Here is a 20,166-nt window from a genome sequence, read left to right on the forward strand (position 1 = left end):
AAATACAAAAAAAAATTAGCTGGGCATGGTGGCGCATGCCTGTAATCCCAGCTGCTCGGGAGGCTGAGGCAGGAGAATTGCCTGAACCCAGGAGGCGGAAGTTGCAGTGAGCCAAGATCGCGCCATTGCACTCCAGCCTGGGTAACAAGAGCAAAACTCCGTCTCAAAAAAAAAAAAAAGAAATTCCATAAAAATACAACCACAGGTCATTGACTCGTTAGCGCTGTCAGGGCAGGTGTGAAGACCACTGGCCTTGTGGGATTAGCTGTGTGCAAGAGTCCACACAAGAGGCTAAGAATATTGTACAGAAAGGTTCTTGATGTTCTTGAAGAAATCCCTAAAAATGCAGCATACAGAAAGTATACAGAACAGATTACAAAAGAGAAGCTGGCTATGAACTAGGTCTGGCAAGAAAAATGATGACACAGAAACCATGGGAGCTGTTAGTGGAAGAGCCTCCTGCCAATCAATGGAAATAACCAATATAATTAAGTGACTTTGGTGGGCTGATGGGAAACTGATGTAATTAAATATTCTGTTATATGAAGAGCATGTTCATATTACTGACATAAGCAAGAAAAATGATATAGAAAATATCTAGGAGACTTAAAATTAGTGATTATGGTAATACGATCATGTGCATCCATTTGTGATTTGTATTCACACAAATTATTTCAAAGATGATATTTCTATGAAGAGAGGTCATAGGAAGATTTGAAAATAATCAGAAAAATTCCTACAGATCTTCAGTGTAGAGGCCATAATCAAAACGTAAAGTTCCTTTAGTAGTATGTTCAACACATCATTTAATTTTTTAAATTATCCTGAAGAAAACAAGTTTATAGATTGCTGTTTGAAGTAAATAATAAAGTGAATATTTTCAAATGTGATAAAATAGCACAAGTGACTCGATAAAATTTGAAATTATGGTGAACCTCCTTAGCTTATGTATATAAAGTAAAATTTAAATATATAATTATACATTGATTACAAAATCCATAATGTAATTTTATTTTTGTCATTATTTGAATTATACCATTTACTGTTTTCTTATAGTCTTAATTTTATTATATTTTGTTGTTACTGCATTATATTTGAAAACCATCAAATTAGAATACATTTACGGTTGAAGAAACTGACTTGGTACATAAAAGAAAGATTTCCCATTGCATAGAGGTACTTGGAAAAACTTTTCCTTTTGTTGAATTTGTGGAAGTTAGTTTTCTGGCCTGTGGTCTTTAATTTTCTTAACCAACCTAATTACATCAGGATAAAGGTAGAGTTTCTATAAAAGAAGAGACACTAAGAGTTCCTGAAATTTATATCAGGCATATGGATAGGCTTATATTCAAAACATCTTACTCATATGACTATAAATTCAAGGTGGAATCACTAAGTAGTTTGCAGTGTGTTTCTAATATAAGTGTAGGTGGGTATCAAAACAAGACAAATGGTGTTCAGGGAAAGAAGCTGGCAAGCTTTAGGTTAAACAAAAATAAAAGTATGTGTGTTTTTGCCTTAAAAACCACCACCACCACAGGTAAAGAACACATCACATCAATCCTACGTTCATAACACAGTGCCCTATATAAGAGGACAAACGCCTTCCTCACAAGAGAGGCCAGCCCTAGAGGAAGGACTTTTCAAACTGCTCAATTTGTTTTTCATCAGTAACCCTCACGTGTTTGAGGTAATAAGATGACAGATCACATGCTATCCAAAAATAAACACATTTTGTCAGTTTGGTATTTTCCTCTTTAAAATAAATTTCTGATGAATTATGGATTCATGATTTACCATAAAAAGTTTAATACTATATTAATTTCATGTAACCTAGAATACCTTTCCTTCACTCACACAATGAGTGCCCAGGGAATGCAAAATAATTAAAACATTAGCCTATGACCTTGCCCCCCAAATTATACCACATTGAAATAATGTGATTTTCATGTTCAAGAATATTTGAAGACACCAAAAAAGCCCTGCTATATAATATTAAAATTCTAAAACATATGGCATAAAGACATGTACAAAAATAGGTTTTTAAATTGTCCACAATAAATCCCATTTTTGTTATATGTGTAAATATCCATGGAAAACCATCTAGAAGGAGATATAAAGTATTAACAATGGTTTCCTCTTACTTGAGGGCATAATTTTACTTTTCTTTTTCCTCTTTGCATCATTAGATGTTTTTTTCTTTAAGTTCACTTATAATTCTTCTATTGTGGTCATATATACAGTAAAATAATTAAAAATCTGATGAGAAAAATAATTTTTAATCCTTAGGACTATGTGCTTTGTAATCTTAATTTAGGATGATAACTTGTTTTTGCTTCATATTCCTTCTTATCTACAGTAAGAACACTCATTCATTCATTCATTCATTTACTTATTTAGAGATGGAGTCTTACTATGCTGCCCAAGCTGATCTCAAACTCCTAGGTTCAAGAGATCCTCTTGCCTCAGCCTCCCAAGTGCCTGGGACTTCACAGGTGTGCCACCATTCCTGGCTAAGAACATTTTATGATGGATAAAAAAGAAATGTTTAAACAGTCCTGGTTTTGACTTACTGGCTCTTGGTGGATTATTGATATAATCACATCGGAGCAGGAATTGTGGCTCCAGCATGCAAGTGTTCAGACAAACCCATTGAGGACAACACTCCAAGCACCTGGATTTGGCAGGGTGAGCTGACTTCTAAGAGAATCTGACATGCAAGACCAGAGTTCCCCATCCAGCTTGCCCCTGCATCTCTCTAGGCCTCATTTTTAAGTTAAGGGAGTATAAGGAAAAGAAAGAAACCATGCCTCCCTGAGGCCCCTTCCAGTGAAATACTCTCTGATTTTAAACAGGGAAAATGCAAATACCATTAATCAAATCTTGCCAGTCATAACCACTTGTCCACCTGCCGAAGATAAACGTGAACTCATTTTACCAATTTGACTACTTGTATTGCTTGAAGGATAATATAGCAAAGATAGAAACACGAGATTAACTAAACATGTTTTTAAAAGGTTTCCATGGCTCACAAATTTTCAACTTTCCTAATCTGTGTGGCAATCCTACCCCAAATCAAGGTACGTGCAAAAAAGAAGCTCCAACCATAGCAGAGTCACTTACTGAATGTTTACAGTGTACCAGACACTGGGTAAGTATTTATAGTGTTATATCACACTCTACAATCCCATGACTAAGATCTAATGCCTTCCATTTTATACGTATTTTAAAAAAAATCTGTTAAAAAAAAAAATGATCTGTGTGTGAAAAGCAAAAGCTGTTTTCAACAACTGTGCATGCCTATGGGCAGGATATCCAACTGCTCTGTGTCAATATCGCCACTTGTAAAACAGGTCAAGTAACCCCTTCCTCATTCATTCCTTCAACAAATACTCACTGAGCACCTAGTATGTGCCAGGCACTAAATATGGCAAGTGCTTGGGATGCATCAGTGAATATAATGCTTAAAAAGAACAACAAGCTGGCACAAAAGTAGTCATGAGAAAGAAAAAGAAAAAAGAAAAAGAGCATGGTGGTTTACACCTCTAATCCCACCACTTTAGTAGGCTGAGGTGGATGGATTGCTTGAGGGCCAGGAGACCAGCCTGGGCAACATGGTAAAACCCGATCTCAGCTGGGTGCAGTGGCTCACATCTGTTATCCCAGCACTTTGGGAGGTGATTTCAGTTACCTAACTTAATATACAGGAGGCATTGTACCTCTTGCAGTCTGTATTTCATCTCATTTAATTTTGGGAGGCAGTGGATCACCTAAGGTCTGTATTGCAATCTGTATTTCATCTCATTTAAAGTCGGGAGGCAGGTGGATCACCTGAGGTCAGGAGTTTGAGTCCAGTTTGACCAAAATGGTGAAACCCTGTCTCTACTAAACATACAAAAATCAGCTGTGCATGCTGGCGCATGCCTGTAATGCCAGCTACTCCGGATGCTGAGGCAGGAGAACTGCTTGAACCCAGGAGGCAGAGGATGCAGTGAGTCAAGATCACGCCATTGCACTCCAGCCGGGGTAACAAGAACAAAACTCCATCTCAAACAAACAAAACCTGATCTCTACTAAAAATACAAAAACGAGCCAGGCATTGTGGCACGTGCCTGTAGTCCCAGCTACTTGGGATACCGAGGCACGACAATCACAGGAACCCAGGAGGTGTAGATCGCAGTGAGCCAAGATCAAACCACTGCATTCCAGCCTGTGTGACAGAGACTCTGTCTCCAAAAACAAAATCAAAAAAGAACAGAAAGTCTTCAAGGAACTTACACTATAGTACACCATTTCCCTCTCTTCCCCCATTTAAAAAGGAGAAAGCATTAGAAAACAAATCCAATAGAAACAATTAGCTTTGGCCAGGCATGGTAGCTTATGCCTGTTATCCCACCACTTTGCGAGGCCGAGATGGGAGGATCCCTTGAGGCCAGGAGTTCAAAGAGCTATCAACCTTGTCAGCCCAAAAAGTAGATATTTTAACTTAATAAACAAATACAGAAGAGCAAAGATAAAGAGCACTTGTACTGGAGTACACTGGCCTGGGTTTGAATTCAGACCTCTCTCACTAATTAGATAGAGCAACCTTGGGCAAGTTATTTAAACTAAGCCCCAGCTTCTTCATCTGTAAATAGAAATAACAGTGAACTTATAAATCAATGCAAAGATTAAATGAGATGAAATATAGACTGCAAGAGGTACAATTCCTCCCGTATATTAAGTTAGGTAACTGAAAAGATGAGGGCAACCTCCCCAATTGCCACCTTCCAAATCTGCAAAATGAGGATAATTGATAAGACTGTTGTTAAGGCTATGAGGATAATGCATGGAGAGCATTTAACGTGACTGGCATATGATGGTACGTATTTTCTTCTGAAATGATTATTAATGGCCAGGCGTGGTGGCTCATGCCTGTAATCCAGCACTTTGGGAGGCCAAGGCAGGCAGATCATGAGATCAGGAGTTCCAAGACCAGCCTGGCCAATATGGTGAAACCCCCATCTCTACTAAAAATACAAAAATTAGCCAGGTATGGTGATGGGCGCCTGTAATCCCAGCTACTTGGGAGGCTGACGCAGGAGAATGGCTTGAAGCTAGGGGGAGGCAGAGGTTGCAGTGAGCGAGATCTCGCCACAGCACTCCAGCCTGGGTGAGAGACCAAGACTCTGTCTCAAAAAAAAAAAAAAAAGAACGAACGAAATGATTATTAACAAAAGTGAATGGCGTGGGTAGGCATGGCAGCTTTCACTAATGAACCCTATGGCCAAAGCTAGAGAGAAAGAGCTGGGAAAAGCAATTCTGGAAAAGAACGCTGTGCTCTCAAGACCAGGCACCAGGCAGAGACTCCCAGCAGAGAGTGTGCCACACAGTGGGATCAGATGCAGGTGGTTGTGAAATGACAAATGCAACCAAATCTGAGTCACCCAGGGTAACGTCCAGAGCATGTGGATTACGGCAGCCTTGGCTCCGGTTGCCTCTTTCAGGCACTTCCAGCTTTACCAGAGGACTGAAAGAGTAAAGACGACAAATGGAAAGGGATCCTTTGCAGGTTTTTAAGAGGAAGGAGTGGTGGCTATGAAGATAAAATGATTTGGGGGAATTATCAGTAAAAGTCACTTATCTAGATGGGTGAAGGCACTCCTTGTCACCTTTTGGACTGAGGCAGAGAACAGCAATAGGTAAAGACTCAGCGTGATTCCAAAATTGGGTTGGGGAGGGGAGAGTCAGTAGAGTGGGCTCAAGTCCCACGCAGGTCCACCAGCTCAAGGTGCTCTGGGCCAGGTATCCTAACTGACCTGTGGCTCCATTCAACACAGACTGCAAGAAAGCTCTTGGCTCTACCTTCAGTAAACTAGAGGTATTCGCATATATACTCATCTACCAACACTATAAACATGATACATCATTTCAGTAAACAAGCACCCAAAAGGGGCCTACCAGACCAAAGGAATATAAACCAAAACCTCGTATGTCAGGACTAAAGTAGAACCCAGATTCCCTGCTGCCTGGCCGCACCTCTCCAACAATAGGATGTTACCCCTCTTGAAGGTGGCTCACCTGGAACTGGTAACCACAAAGACACATATTAAGCCAGAGTATGTGATTCAGCTTTTCAACAAGTCTTTGGCTATAAAGAAATAAAGCTTCGCTGTGTATGCACATCACTGCAGTGGCTTTAGGCAATTCAGATATCCTGGGTGCTGCCTCTTGGTTCATCCTGTACCAGCTGCCATGGGATGCACTCTGCCTCAGGTCAAAAGTAAACAGTGAAGTGAGCCACGGCAGCCACCGAAAGCAGACACCCAAACCACGTGCCCACTGTTGAGGGTGTCTCCAAGTTCTTAGTAGGCCAACCTGTCACTTCTCTACTCACTTTGGACTCCCCACCCCTTAAAGAAGAAAAGGTCAAATCCTGCCCCACATTCCACCTTGCCCCACTATCCCTCCAACCCTACCGTCTTCTCAGACACCTTCCTCAACACCAAATTACACTGTAAACTCAAAACCAACCTGCTTTCCCCACCCCGGGCTCTTAACCTGTACTTGTGCTTTTCCGAGAAGTGCAGATCTACTCCTCTGAACTTCCGTGAGCCTTGGTCCTCCCATGGGAACTTGGCTCAGGGTCCACATGGCATAAGAATTCCTTTCATAATGTCAACTCTCCAAAGGCAAGAACCACCAAACTCCACCATGCCTAAACCTAACATCCTAAACACAGCAATTGCTCAATTAAGGATATTTCAGATGAAACTAGAGACATTCAAATAATGCATTATGCCTGAATCTAAGCAAACTGAGAAGAATCAAGACAAACAATTATTTTTTTTTTGAGACAGAGTCTCAGCCTGTTGCCCAGGCTGGTGTGCAGTGGCATGATCTCAGCTCACTGCAACCTCCGCCTGCTGGGTTCAAGCAATTCTTCTGTCTCAGCTTCCCAAGTAGCTGGAATTACAGGTGCCCACCACTACGCCTGGCTAATTTTTCTATTTTTAGTAGGGACGGGGTTTTACCATATTGGCCAGGTTGGTCTCGAGCTCCTGACCTCAGGTGATCTTCCCCGCCTTGGCCTCCAGAAGTGCTAGGATTACAGATATGAGCCACCACACCCAGCCCCAAGACAAACAAATTGAGTCAAGTGGTAGAAACTCTCCAGGTATCAAGGTATATTGAGATTATCTAAAAGAACTCCTCTTAAAGCTTGCCATAAAGCTTCCTGATCATGTGTCACTAGCTGCATCATCTCAGAAACAGAAGCATCTCTAAGCCTCAGTTTCCTGTCTTTAAAAGGGGGAAAATAGCTACACCTCATGAGGTTGTTGAGATGATTATGCAGAGACATACATGGTGTTGTGCTTCCCCTAAGTAGTGGGCCCTAGGCACATACACAGAAGGAACCCACTAAAAGCAGTACTTTCAGACACTACTCTCAACCCAGTTCCCCTCTAGGTCCCCCAAAAGCTAGATCTACTTTAGCTTTCCAGCACCCTACTTTCTCTTGCGCAATCCTAGCTCAAATGCGAGAACACATTAAAAAACTAAACAAAAAATGCCAACATTCGGAAAATCACAGAATGAATAAATCCGTTTTCAGTGATGAAAATGATTGAGGTATGTGTTCTGTTCAACCCACATTTACAGGAGGCCTACCTACATTTTGCACAACCTTCCCATCCAAGTCCTTTAATCCATGAACATAAGCTTTGAAATATATGAAGTCAGACTATAAAAAAAATTAGTATTTCTTCCCCAGAGGACAGAGGAGTCTGAAAACCTGAGAGTACAACGCAATGTTGTATCTCTACAATAATTACTACAGCACTAATTGTCTTTGGGGCCTGCAGTCTGACTTCCTTCACATCCACACTCTAACTTTTCAGGCCTTGGGCACAAGATGCTCCTTTGTTGGCTGTTTCAGCTGTAGTGAGGGGGGTGGGTCCAAGCAAAGGACCAGGAACATCTGAGGGGCAGAGCCATGACCCAGATGAGGGCACATGCTCTGCAGGTAAGCAGCAAGCTGGCAACTAACTACTGTAAGGCAGCTCCACCTTTTGAGCAGATTCTATTTCCACCAGATACTGCCAGCCCCTAAAGCCGTCACCCACAGAGTCATCAAGATGGCAATTAGCTGGCCTCTGCTCACACCCAGTCCCATCCCATAGTCACTCCCAATCGACACACCAAACCTGTGGTTACTAGGAATATATTGTCCCAGTTCAGCTCCCAGTGTCTATCCCTCAATAGTTTTGAGAAAAGAAATGAGTCCCCCTCCTCTAAAGAATTCCACTCTCTGATGACCTTAAATAAGTACCAATTAGTAAAACGCAATTAGGGAAGTCTAAACACTGTTGAATTCTATTTGTTTAAAAAATAAATGTTTCCACCTTTCCACTATCATTTAACAAGGCTTGGGAAAACAGCCCACATGTCCCATGCTGAAAAATCTCTTGTAAAAAAAAAGGGAAAAAATTATTCCATTAAAGAAAGTACCAAATTCCAAGTTCACACTGCATTTTGGTAAACACCTTGTCTCCTCTCTGACTTAAATTTTCTAAAGGGTTAGCAGTCCTCTGAACCACAGAGCTGCTCATGTCACAGTCTTGCTCCAAAGCATTTGACGGCTCACAATGGCCTCCATCACCAAGCCCCTGTCCATTTTTCCAGGGCCAACACCTTTCATCATCCCAACTCAATACAACACGCCTAAGCCCTATCCTCTAGTCACATCCCACTTCTTGCCCTACCCTGTCCTCAACTAAGCCTCTCACTCTGTTGCCCAGGCTGGAGTGTAGTAGCGCAATGACCTCAGCTCACTGCAACCTCTGCCTCCCAGGTTCAAGCGGATTCTCCTGCCACAGCCTCCTGAGAAGCTGGGACTACAGGCACCTGCCACCAAGCCCGGCTAATTTTTGTACTTTTAGTAGAGACGGGGTTTCACCACATTGGTCAGGCTGATCTCAAACTCCTGACCTCATGATTGGCCCACCTCAGCCTCCCAAAGTGCTGGGATTACAGACATGAGCCACCCCACCCGGCCAAAACCTTGTATTTTCTTACTCCAGGGCCTGTACTTAAACTGCTTTTTGCCTAGAAGGACGTTTTCCCTTCCCCACATCCTTCTCCTCCACGTGGCAAGCCCTGCACATCTGAGGGCATCACTTCCTCTTTTCCCAACCACTTCCCACTCGCAGGCCCCCTCCACTTGTCCTTGCTGGTTATGAGGCACTGATGAGTTTTAGGGCAGGGACCATGTTTACCCATCTTTGAGTTTCCAGAGCAGGTGTCAAGAAACAGTTCCTGATGCAGGTTCGCTGATGGTGATATTCCACAGATGGGAAAAAAGGAGCCCAGAATGCTGGCCTCCTAATCCAGATTGCTTTTCACTATTATTTAGCTGAAACTACCCAGCTGCCATGGGCAAAATAACAATGATAATAATAGTAGTAAATAAAGAAGATAGGTCAGTTGTAACTGAGCTGGTAGCATATAAGATGTAATTCTGTTACTAGTTTCAAAACAGTCCTCCTCTGCAGACAGGAAGAAGCAGGAAACCGATCTTGAAGTACTCATCGAAATGCAAGATCTGCCAGTTCCATAACTTGCTCCAACACCCTCAACAAAGGAGCAAGGCACGCCAGGGACCCCCATCCTAAACACACTCTAAGAGACAGGGCAGCCTCCTCTCATTGCCGTCCAGTCACATGGCTCTTCCTGCTTGAAAAGCAAAACCACAAAGAAACAATACCTCCCAGAGGCTATACACACTTGAACCATGCCACATGTCACTGGACCCCATAGATTCACCCCAATACCAGTTCTGAGGTAAAACCTTGAGTTTCTACATTACATAAAATAACCATAAACTATTATAAAACAACAATGGACCTGGCCCTACCCAAAGCAAAACTCGATTCCCAAATGCTTATAGAACTTAGAGTCTCTTCAAAACTGGGCAACCCATGAGTCTGAAACAGAGTTGAGTGCTTTCAGGGAGGTTAAAAGTGGTGCCCACATGAAAGGTTTCAAGAGACAAGGGAGACCCCCCCCCCCGCCATTAACCACATGGAAGACCAGCGGAAGCCCTGAGTCCAAGCCCCCACTCTTCCATTTCTGGGACATCTCCCACCATGCAAAAGATCATCTCCATTCCACACTCTAATCTTTCCAAGGGGAACAAGGTGACAATTCCTTGCTCGGCAGGATTTGTCCTGTGTTTCACACTACCTCTCCACCAGGTCTTTCCCTGCCAGCCTTCTTCTTTAGTCTTGTTGACCTCCCTTCTCTTAGGGCACCCAAATCCCAGTCAGCTAGTTTGTATACTAACACCACCTTTGCAAGCCTTTCACTCCACAAAACACTGAATGGCCCCTCCTGACCATCACAGAAGTGAAGGTCTATGTTATGCTGTCAAATACCAGCTAGAATAAGCTGTTCCACTGGTAAGCTGTAATCTGCTGTTTACACAAGCCAGAACAGTTTTCCCCTGGATGTGGCTCACAAGGAGGGTTCTGCACACAGCAGGTTTTCAGTGAGTACTTGTTTAGTGAATGGATCATGTCCCTATGACGGGTAGTCTGGCAGGGGTCAGAAGCACAGTTCTGAGTCACACTTCACAGTTTGAGCCCTCCTAGCTAGCTGCCTCTCTGGGTCTCAATTTCCTCATCTGAATCATGGGGACAACAATTACATCTACATCATGGGGTCAAAGAATTGTTGCGATGAATGAATGAGATGATGCATGAAAAGAATTTAAGCTGCTATTAACTAGTATGGGCTCAATAAATGTTAATCTTACGACTGCTGCTCCTACTGCCATCGTGGGAGTATTTCTACATGAAAAGCCCAACAACCAACAAAGGGTGAAAACTATAACTTCAGATTGTTGACATGTCAGAATGGAGTCCTATGGAGTAATACGTCCAGCATGGGCAGAAGAGAAACTAAAATGCCTAACTTCTGGTTTACCTGATTTAAAGCAAATACAGGCAGGCCTGGCCCAGGGATGTTTTTCACCAATGGCAGCCTGTTAACTTGAATGCTGTGGGTTGAACTTAAAAGCACTCTAGACAGATTAATCTGTAATATAACCACTTGCAGTTTCTGGTGTTTAGGACTGGATTTCTGTGTACTCAGTTTTCTGAAGAGACATGAGGCAATGCTAGCTACTATGAGACTTCTTAGAGACAAGCTGGCCAAATGAGCCCTTCCAAAATCCCATTTTCTACAAAGATAACAATGAAATAAATCATGATTTCTAAATATAATACTTTGGCCAGTGCTACCAGGCACAGTGGCTCACGCCTGTAATCTCAGCACTTTGGGAGGCCGAGGCGGGTGGATCACCTGAGGTCACAAGTTTGAAACCAGCCTGGCCAACATGGTGAATGAAACCCACCTCTCCTAAAAATACAAAAATTAGCCAGGTGCGGTGGCAAGCACTGTAATCCTAGCTACTTGAGAGGCTGAGGCAAGATAATCACTTGAACCTGGGAGGCAGAGGCTGCAGTGAACCAAGATCATGCCATTGCACTCCAGCCTGGGCAAGAGGGAACACTCTGTCCAATAAATAAATAAAATAATTTGGTCAGTGCTAACCACACCATCTTTCCAATACACATATACCCTTCCCCCTTTTGTTGAGCACACCACAAAAGAACACATGACCACAGAAGCATCGACTCTCTAGGGCAGAATGGAGGGACAAAGGCACAAAGAAAGCTTCAGAACACACAGGCCACCATATCTACATCAAGAGCTGCTTAAACAAAAAGTGAAATCAATGACAAAACTCTCAGACGGGTGACCACCCCAGTACAGCACTTACGGCCACAACAGGACCAAACATGCATACACTTCTCCTTCTAAGGCAGAGTGTCCACTCTTCCGAGGAAAAAGTAATTTTTACATCATGTATCCCAATCCCACATTCTTAGCAAGATGACAATGCCTTTGGATACACAAAGAAGGGACATATCACAGATACCCTTAAGACACAGCACATGGCCTAGCCTAACTGATGCCACTCTGAACTTCTCCAAGGAAAACTCACAAAAATTCCAAACCATGTATTTCTTAATTAACTTATTTCAGTAATCTCCTCAGGTTCTTGGGAGCTTTACATAAAAGACATTCAATTTTCATTCACAGATGATGCAACAATGGTCTAACACATCCAGAAAACAGCTGTATGTAAGATATGCCAATACCCCAAAGCCTAGAGAAACAAACACACTAGGGCCCCGAGGGGCAACATCACAGTGACACAAAAACACAAATGTTTAAGGTAAAATACATCACCCAACAGAGACTGTGTGTGGTCACCACTATTCAGGAGTCTCCAAAATAAGTAGCTGTGGATAGGTTATCTGAAAGTGAGCTGATATATGCTTGTCACCAGAAACTGGTTTCTAAATGTACTATGAACACCAATTTTGGATATTCATAACAAGACAATTATCTGGTATGCCATAATTATAACACAATTTCTCATTTGACCTCTAAATCTACACATCTGCTTAGGTCACACTGAGGTGAAAGACTCCAAGTTGTTTGCAGAGTACCTTAACATTTAAATTCTCAAAAATATGCTTAAGCTGAGATTTCTTCCCAGCATCTCCTCACCAAGCTATTCCAATCAGACAAAGTGAAGAGCAGAAGGTATTTGTTGAGTTTTGTTCCTGTCTATTCAAGTCATCTGATCAAATACAGGACTGGGTCAGCTGTGGTGGCTCACGCCTGTAATCCCAGCATTTTGGGAGGCCAAAGCAGAAGGATCACTTGAGTCCAAGAGTTCAAGACCAGCCTGGGCAACACAGTAAAACCCCACTTCTAAAAAAGATTTTAAAAATTAGCCAGGCATGGTGGTGCCTGCCTGTCGGCCCAGCTACTCAGGAGGCTGAGGTGGAAAGATGAACCTGGGAGGTCGAGACTGCAGTGAGCCATGATCACAACACTGAACTCCAGTAAGGGTGACACAACAAAACTCCACTGCTTAAAGAAAAAAAAAAAAGAGACAGATGGAAATTCATGTTGTCCTCAATGTAGGAGAACGCTACCTGGGACCCAAATGGATGTTCAGGTTATATCCATCAAGGATGATAACTTATAAAAGAGAAGCGTCTTTAGAGAATAATGGGGCTCACCTGAGGTTTTGATGGTTATTTCGATGACATTAGCGAAAAGTATTATCCAAAATGGGAACCCAATAAGACTTTCATGTGATACTATCTTAAAGGCTGGTGGCCCAAGTCACACAAAAGGGGATAGGCCATGCATCTAAGTAAGGGAGGCACCTTCCCTTGGGAAGCAGAAATCCTAAGTAGGAGACAGCCACTTGCTGGGCAGCCAGAGCATACCCTGATGGAGGTCTCAGGGCCAGATTGCACCCTGCCTCCCTGCGTTGCATAAAGCAGGGCAGCACGCCTGCACTCCAGCTTCTAATGTGTACCAACCCAGTGGAAAACACATCACTGTCAGTTTTGCTCCAAAAATATTTTTTTTTTTTTTTTTTTTTTTTTGCTATTAAAAAAAAAGTTAAAGTAGTAGAAACCACGGGACTGCCAGTGGGTAGGGAGCAAGTCAGCCATCACCGGAGGTATTTAAATACTGGCTGGACAATCACTCCACAGGGACAAGTTCCACTCTTTGTGGAAGGGGTCAAACAAATCTTTTCCTTTGGCACCCACAGATCTAGTGGAGGGCCCAGGACAGTAGACACCCAAGTGCTGTTGACTGAATAAAATTTGTTTCCACAAATATTATAAGTCAAGCAAAATACTGATGTAACTAATATATTAAGGGGATTAGGTGACCACAGAGGTCCCTTACGTGGTTCCAACTAAGAAATAACTTCGAAAATCGGGTCATGAAAGGAGGTCTGATGCTAAGTAAAAGGCCTGAGCCACTGTGAGAGTCCTAGCTTAGTTCCTACACAAAGCATCACTAAAACAAACGTCAGTGCTCTTATAAAGATTTACGTCTAAGAGCAGGCGCTGTGGCTCATGCCTGTAATCACAGCATTCTGGGAGGCTGAGACAGACAAATCACAAGGTCAGAAGATCAAGACCATCCTGAATACAGTGAAACCCCATCTCTACTGAAAATACAAAAAATTAGTTGGCTGTGGTGGCACATGCCTATACTCCCAGCTAGGAGGCTGAGGCAGAAGAATCGCTTGAACCTGGGAGGCACAGGCTGCAGTGAGGCGAGGTCACAGCACTGCACTCCAGCCTAGGTGACAGTGTGAGACTCCATTAAAAAAAAAAAAATTCCTTAGGCCAGGCATGGTGGCTCACGCCTGTAATCCCAGCACTTTGGGAGGCTGAGGTGGGCAGATCGTGAGGTAAGGAGTTCGAGACCAGCTGGCCAAAATAGTGAAACCCCATCTCTACTAAAAATAGAAAAATTAGCTGGGCATGGTGGCAGGCACCTGTAATCCCAGCTACTCAGGATGCTGAAGCAAAAGAACCGCTTGAATCCACGAGGTGGAGGTTGCAGTGAGCCAAGACCCCAAGACCACACCATTGCACTTCAGCCTCGGCGACAGAGCGAGACTCATCCCAAAAAAAGAGACGCCTGTAGCATGCCTGTAATCCCATCATTTTGGAAGGCCCAGGTGGGCAGATCACTTGAGCCCAGGAGTTCAGGACCAGCCAGGGCAACACAGTAAAATCCCATCTTTACAAAAAAGGCCAGGTGCAGTGGCTCACGCCTATAATCCCAGCACTCTGGGAGGCTGAGGCAGGTAGATCAACCGAGGTCAGGAGTTTAAGAACAGCCTGGCCGACATGGTGAAACCCTGTCTCTACTAAAAATACAAAAATTAGCCAGGCTTGGTGGCAGGTGCCTGTAATCCCAGCTACTCGAGAGGCTGAGGCAGGAGAATCACTTGAACCCAGGAGGAAGAGGCTACAGTGAACCAAGATCATGCCACTATACTCGAGCCTGGGTGACAGAACAAGCCTCCAACTTAAAAAAAAAAAAAAAAAAAAAAATTAACCAGGTGTGGTGGCGCACACCTGTGGTCCCAGCTACTCAAGAAGCTGAGGTGTGAGGATAGCCTGAGCCCGGGAAGTTGAGGTGCTAGCAAACCATGATCTCTCCACTGCACTCCACTCTGTTGACAGAGCAAGGCCCTATCTGGAAAAAAAAAAAAATTAGGTGTACATCTCATCTAAAAATCAGTCAAAAGCTCAGCCCGTCTACAAGATATTTTTCCTGCTCCTTTTTAGCATCAGGAAATTAAAAGAAGAAAAAGGGTAGAGTAGGAGGCAGCCATTGGTTTCTTCCTGTTGGTAAGAACAGAAAGTCTGTTTCTCACTGTTATATAAGTACTGTTCATGCTTCATCAATGCTATGCACTTTTTTTTTGTTTTTTGGAGGGGTCTGGAATGCAGTGGCGCATGGCTCACTGCAGCCCCAACCTCCTGGGTTCAAGTGATCCTCCCACCTCAGTCTCCTGAATGTCTGGGACTACAGGTGTGTATGACCATGCCCAACTAAGTTTTATATTTTTTTTGGTATAGACGGGGTTTTAACATATTGCCCAGGCCAGTCTCGAACTCCCAACCTCAAGCAATCTGCAGGGCTTTGGCCTCCCAAAGTGCTGGGATTACAGGCATGAGCCACCTCACCCGGCCTAGGTACATAATTTTTAACCAACTAAAACACAGTGCAAGTAAAGAAACAGCTTAAAAGAAAAAGACGGGGCGGGGGGACAGAACTCTTTAAAAGGTAGAGAACACAGCTTGTTCAAAATCCTTGATTGATTCAGCGTTTCCCTGTCAGAGGCATCACCATCCACTCAGCTGCAGAAGCTAGAGACCAGGAAGTCATGTCTCCCTTCCCCCACCCCACCTCATCACCAAGCCCCTCCCACCTCTTAAACCTTTATCAAATCCTTCTAAGCTCCCTTTTCTCTACTGCCACCACTGGTTTTCTCAAAATTTCAAAAACCAGCACTCTAACTGATAGACAGAAGACAAACAGTTGCTTCCTTCTAGCTAAGTCTATTCTCAACTCTGGGTAGAAATAATCTTTTAAAATGCAAATCTCATCAAGCTACTCTGGCCTAACGCTTTTCATAGCTTCCCAGAGTTCCTAGCCCTTACCTACCACACCATGCTTCTCATTCACTGGTTCTGTGTCTTGTCTTCCTCCAAACACACTGTGCTTTCTCTCACTTCTCTGGACGCACACCTCTCTCCAACCTCAGGGCCTTTGTACAAGCTGTTCTCTGACATTCTTTCCTCTCACCCACCCTTCAGTTATTAGCTCAAATGTCACTTCCACAGGATGCTGCCTTTGACCTGCCTCCCAGCGTCTTCCACTCCTCCCATACACACAAAGGCCAATTTAACTTGTAGTACTTAGCACATGGCTAAAAATGACTTCTTAGTTGCTGAACATGTTTCTTTTATTTTTTTATAGAGACAGGGTTTCACCATGTTGGTCAGGCTGGTCTTGAACTCCTGACTTCAGGTGATCCGCCCTCCTCGGCATCCCAAAGTGCTGGGATTACAGGCGTGAGCCACCGCGCCCTGTCATTTTTTCTTTGAGATGGGGCCTCAATCTGTCACAGGCTGGAGCGCAGTGGCATGATCTCGGCTTATTACAACCTTTGCTTCCAAGTTTCAAGCGATTCTCCTGCCTCCGCCTCCTGAGTAGCTGGGATTACAGGTGCCTGCCACCACACCCTGCTAATTTTTGTAGTAGAGATGAGGTTTCACCATTTTGGCCAGGCTGGTCTCCCAAAGTGCTGGGATTACAGGTGTAAACCACCAAGCCCACTGACTCTTTCGATGCAATATATACTCCATGAGGCTTTTTTCTTTTTCCCAAAAATGACTTTTTGCCACACCATGAGGCTTTCAACTGTCTTTCCCATACCAGCAAGCCTGGTGTTTAACACAGTAGCCTTGCATAGTACATATTCAAATATTTATTAAATTAATAAAACTCTGTAAATGTTAAAAATAACACCACGGGATTGGCAAATTTGGTGGTAGAAACCTGCCTATTTCCAAAAGGAGACTAAATCTGATACTGAATGACACTTAGGGACAGAAGGTTGTGAAGCCTTATTAAGCTTTTTAACAAATGGTTCTCAGAAACCTTATTTTCATGAATTAAATACAAATCAAATTCAGAGACATGCAGGTTAAGCCTCCTTTAGATTATACTTGGATTTAAACTTTTAAGTAAAATACTGTAGCTAAATACATACAGATTTAACTAACCAAGTCATAGAAAACCTGTTTGAGATGTTCACTAGTTTTCAAAATTATTTTCCAAAACATTTAAAATTACTAAAGTAAAAGAAAAAATGACTTTAAAAAATCTGTTTTCTGGGCTGGGAGCAGTGGCTCACGCCTGTAATCTCAGCACTTTGGGAGGCCGAGGTGGACGAAATCACTTGAGGTCAGGAGTTTGAGACCAGCCTGGTCAACATGATGAAACCCCGTCTCTACTAAAAATACAAAAATTAGCCGGGTGTGGTGGCGCGAGCCTGTAATCCCAGCTGCTCAGTAGGCTGAGGCAGAATTACTTGAATACAGGAGGTGGAGATTATAGTAAACTGAGATCACACCCCTGCACTCCAGCCTGGGAGACAGTGCAAGACTGTCACACACACACAAAAAGTCTACTTTCTGTATTGTAAAGGAAAATATACAAGCATTCTGATAAATATGACTATGTTAGATAGGAAGCTAAGGCAGAAGAATCACTTGAACCTGGGAGGTGGAGGCTGCAGTGAGCCAAGATCGTGCCATTACACTCCAGCCTGGGCAACAGGGTGAGATTCCGTGTCAAAAAAAAAAAAAAAAACCGATGTTAGAATATTGTATCTGAATATATCTGCCAGATTGGAGCCTGAACTCTAGTTAGCAAGTAAGAGCTTATTTAAAAATATTAAAGTTAGTAACATACTTTTAATCAACCAGAATTTCATCTTATACCAAGAACTTCCACACATTGTTTGGTTTTGCTTTTTTAAATTCATGCCAGGCACAGTGGCTCATACCTGTAATCTCTAACACTTTGGCAGGCTGAGGCAGGAGGACTGCTCGAGTCCAGAAGTTTAGGAGTTTGAGACCTGCCTGCCTGGGCAACGTAGAGAAACCCTGTCTCAAAAAAAAAAAAAAAAAAAAAAAAAAAAAAATTCATTGTTTGAAAAGGAAACCCATTCGCATGGGTCACACCTTTGTATTTCACCCACCCACGCATCTTCCTGGTTATCTCTCCTATTTCTGAAAATATATCTACCTCTTTCACAAGAAAACTCAGATTTTGATTTCGTATATTCAGAGAAATTTAATAAAGTGTCAGAATAAAGGAAGCGCCCCCAAAACAGTAAAAATGATTTTTTACAAATATGATCTATAATCAACTACTATTACATGTGTATACTGCACATAACACACACATACAAACACATAAAGCAAGATTTACACCCTGTAGGTTCCTGGCTTGGTATTCTGTTTTAAATCCTAGGAGTAACGGAAAAAAACAGAAGTTAAATTATACACAGACAAACACTCCTATTAACTCATACCACTAATGAAACAAAACTCTAAGCAGAGAAAATGGGCCCACACATTGGATCTCTGAAATGATTTTGGTCTTTGATCTGTGTGCCCATCTCTCCTATTTAATGTAAACTTCAAACCAAGAGCCATGAAAAATGGTTATAATTAGTAAAGGCCCCAGTGTGACCACTTTAAGCGCAACCAGGCATTAACAAGAAGTTTTTTCACTTTTAAATTAAGCTGAGCCAACTTTTATTTTAGAATTTCTGTAATTCAAAATTATTTCCCACCAACGCACTTAATTCTTTCCCACCTAGCACCACCTTCTCTGCATGACGGGTATGCTGAAATGGTTAGTTCATGTCCGTTTCCTTCACTGAATTTGTAGCACTATTTAGGCCTTAGCTTCCAAATTATATGTGGCTGTTCTCCAAAATCTTATTTAAAAACTCGTTTTTGTATTAGAAATCAACACACAGTGGCGAGTGAGCACCAACTAGCAGTCATTCTAGGTACCGGAGATGGAAAAATATTCTTGAAGTGAGAGAAACATGTTAACAGATAAATTACAACAGACAAGACTTGACAGATGGTGGCAAAAGTTATTCACGACCAAAGAGCTAATTCTCCCTACAAGAGTTAGTATTTGAGCTGGATCTTGAAAAAAGAGTAAGAAATGTTTATTGCTGGGGGAAGGGGATGGGGATACAACAGTATGAACAATCCAACCAACAGGAAGCAGTAAGAATCAATTCAGTGTGGCAGTGGGGTAGAAGAGAGTGACAAGAGCTGAGACTAGAAATCGGCCTGGAAGCAGACGAAGTTCCTTGTATACCAAGTTAAGGAGTTTGGATTTCTTCCTGTAGACAACAGAGAGCCAAGAGATGTTTTTAAGCAGGCAAACAACACACACAGCTTTAGTTTTGATGATTCTGGCAGCAGAGTGCAGGATGAACTGCAGTGGGGAGAGACTAGTGGCAGGAAATTAACTTGGGAGGTGTTTGTGACTTGATGAGGGCCTTAGGTCAGAAGTGATGGAACAGTCAATGCCAGGGCCAGACTGGAGTGTGGTTTTGCAGAGGGCCTGGTGACTGACTGAACACGGCGGCAGGAGAGACATGTGTCAGGACAGCAGTAAGGTTCTTAGCCTAGAAGGCTGGGTGGATAGTGATCACCTTCCAGAAAGAAGGGAGAGGACTTTCATTTTTACAAGTACCTGCAGGGTGAGGTACGTGCAAGGTGATCAGGGTGACAAAAGGTTCAAGCTTGGGAGAAGTTGTAAATGGAGATACAGAGTTGGGAGTTGGCAGTTTATAGTTTAGAAGAGAAGGCAGAAAAACACCAGAATGCAGAGGCGTTCTGCAGGAACAGGACTCATTTCCCAGGTATGGGACTACAAAGGTGACTGCAGAGCAATGGCCCTGAGCACCATCAGTGCAACTGACACCAATGGAACACAGAATGACTGCTGGCTTAAGATTGTAAAAAGAACTGTCTTCAAGTATTGTACGCATCTATAAGGTGAGTGGGAGCTCAGGCCACTCTGGGGGTGACTGTCTACTACTGGCAGTCCTTTTTCTGGAATTCAGTCGCTGTCTCCCTGTTCTTTTCTCCCCTCCATGGTTTCCTTACCTCCTGT

At 42.9% G+C, this 20,166-nt stretch overlaps 1 protein-coding gene and 1 pseudogene across 24 annotated transcripts in view; one reads left to right on the forward strand and one right to left on the reverse strand.

Moving 5' to 3' along the window:
- The window catches only part of RREB1 (ras responsive element binding protein 1), a 203,226-nt gene that overhangs the window by 121,230 nt on the left and 61,830 nt on the right, over positions 1 to 20,166 (reverse strand). The gene's annotated exons all lie outside the window — the stretch shown is intronic.
- LOC118153071 (NADH dehydrogenase [ubiquinone] 1 alpha subcomplex subunit 5 pseudogene) lies at positions 214 to 488 on the forward strand (annotated as a pseudogene).

The sequence above is a fragment of the Callithrix jacchus genome, chromosome 4 (genome assembly GCF_049354715.1).
Source record: "Callithrix jacchus isolate 240 chromosome 4, calJac240_pri, whole genome shotgun sequence".
NCBI classification, from domain to species: domain Eukaryota; kingdom Metazoa; phylum Chordata; class Mammalia; order Primates; family Cebidae; genus Callithrix; species Callithrix jacchus.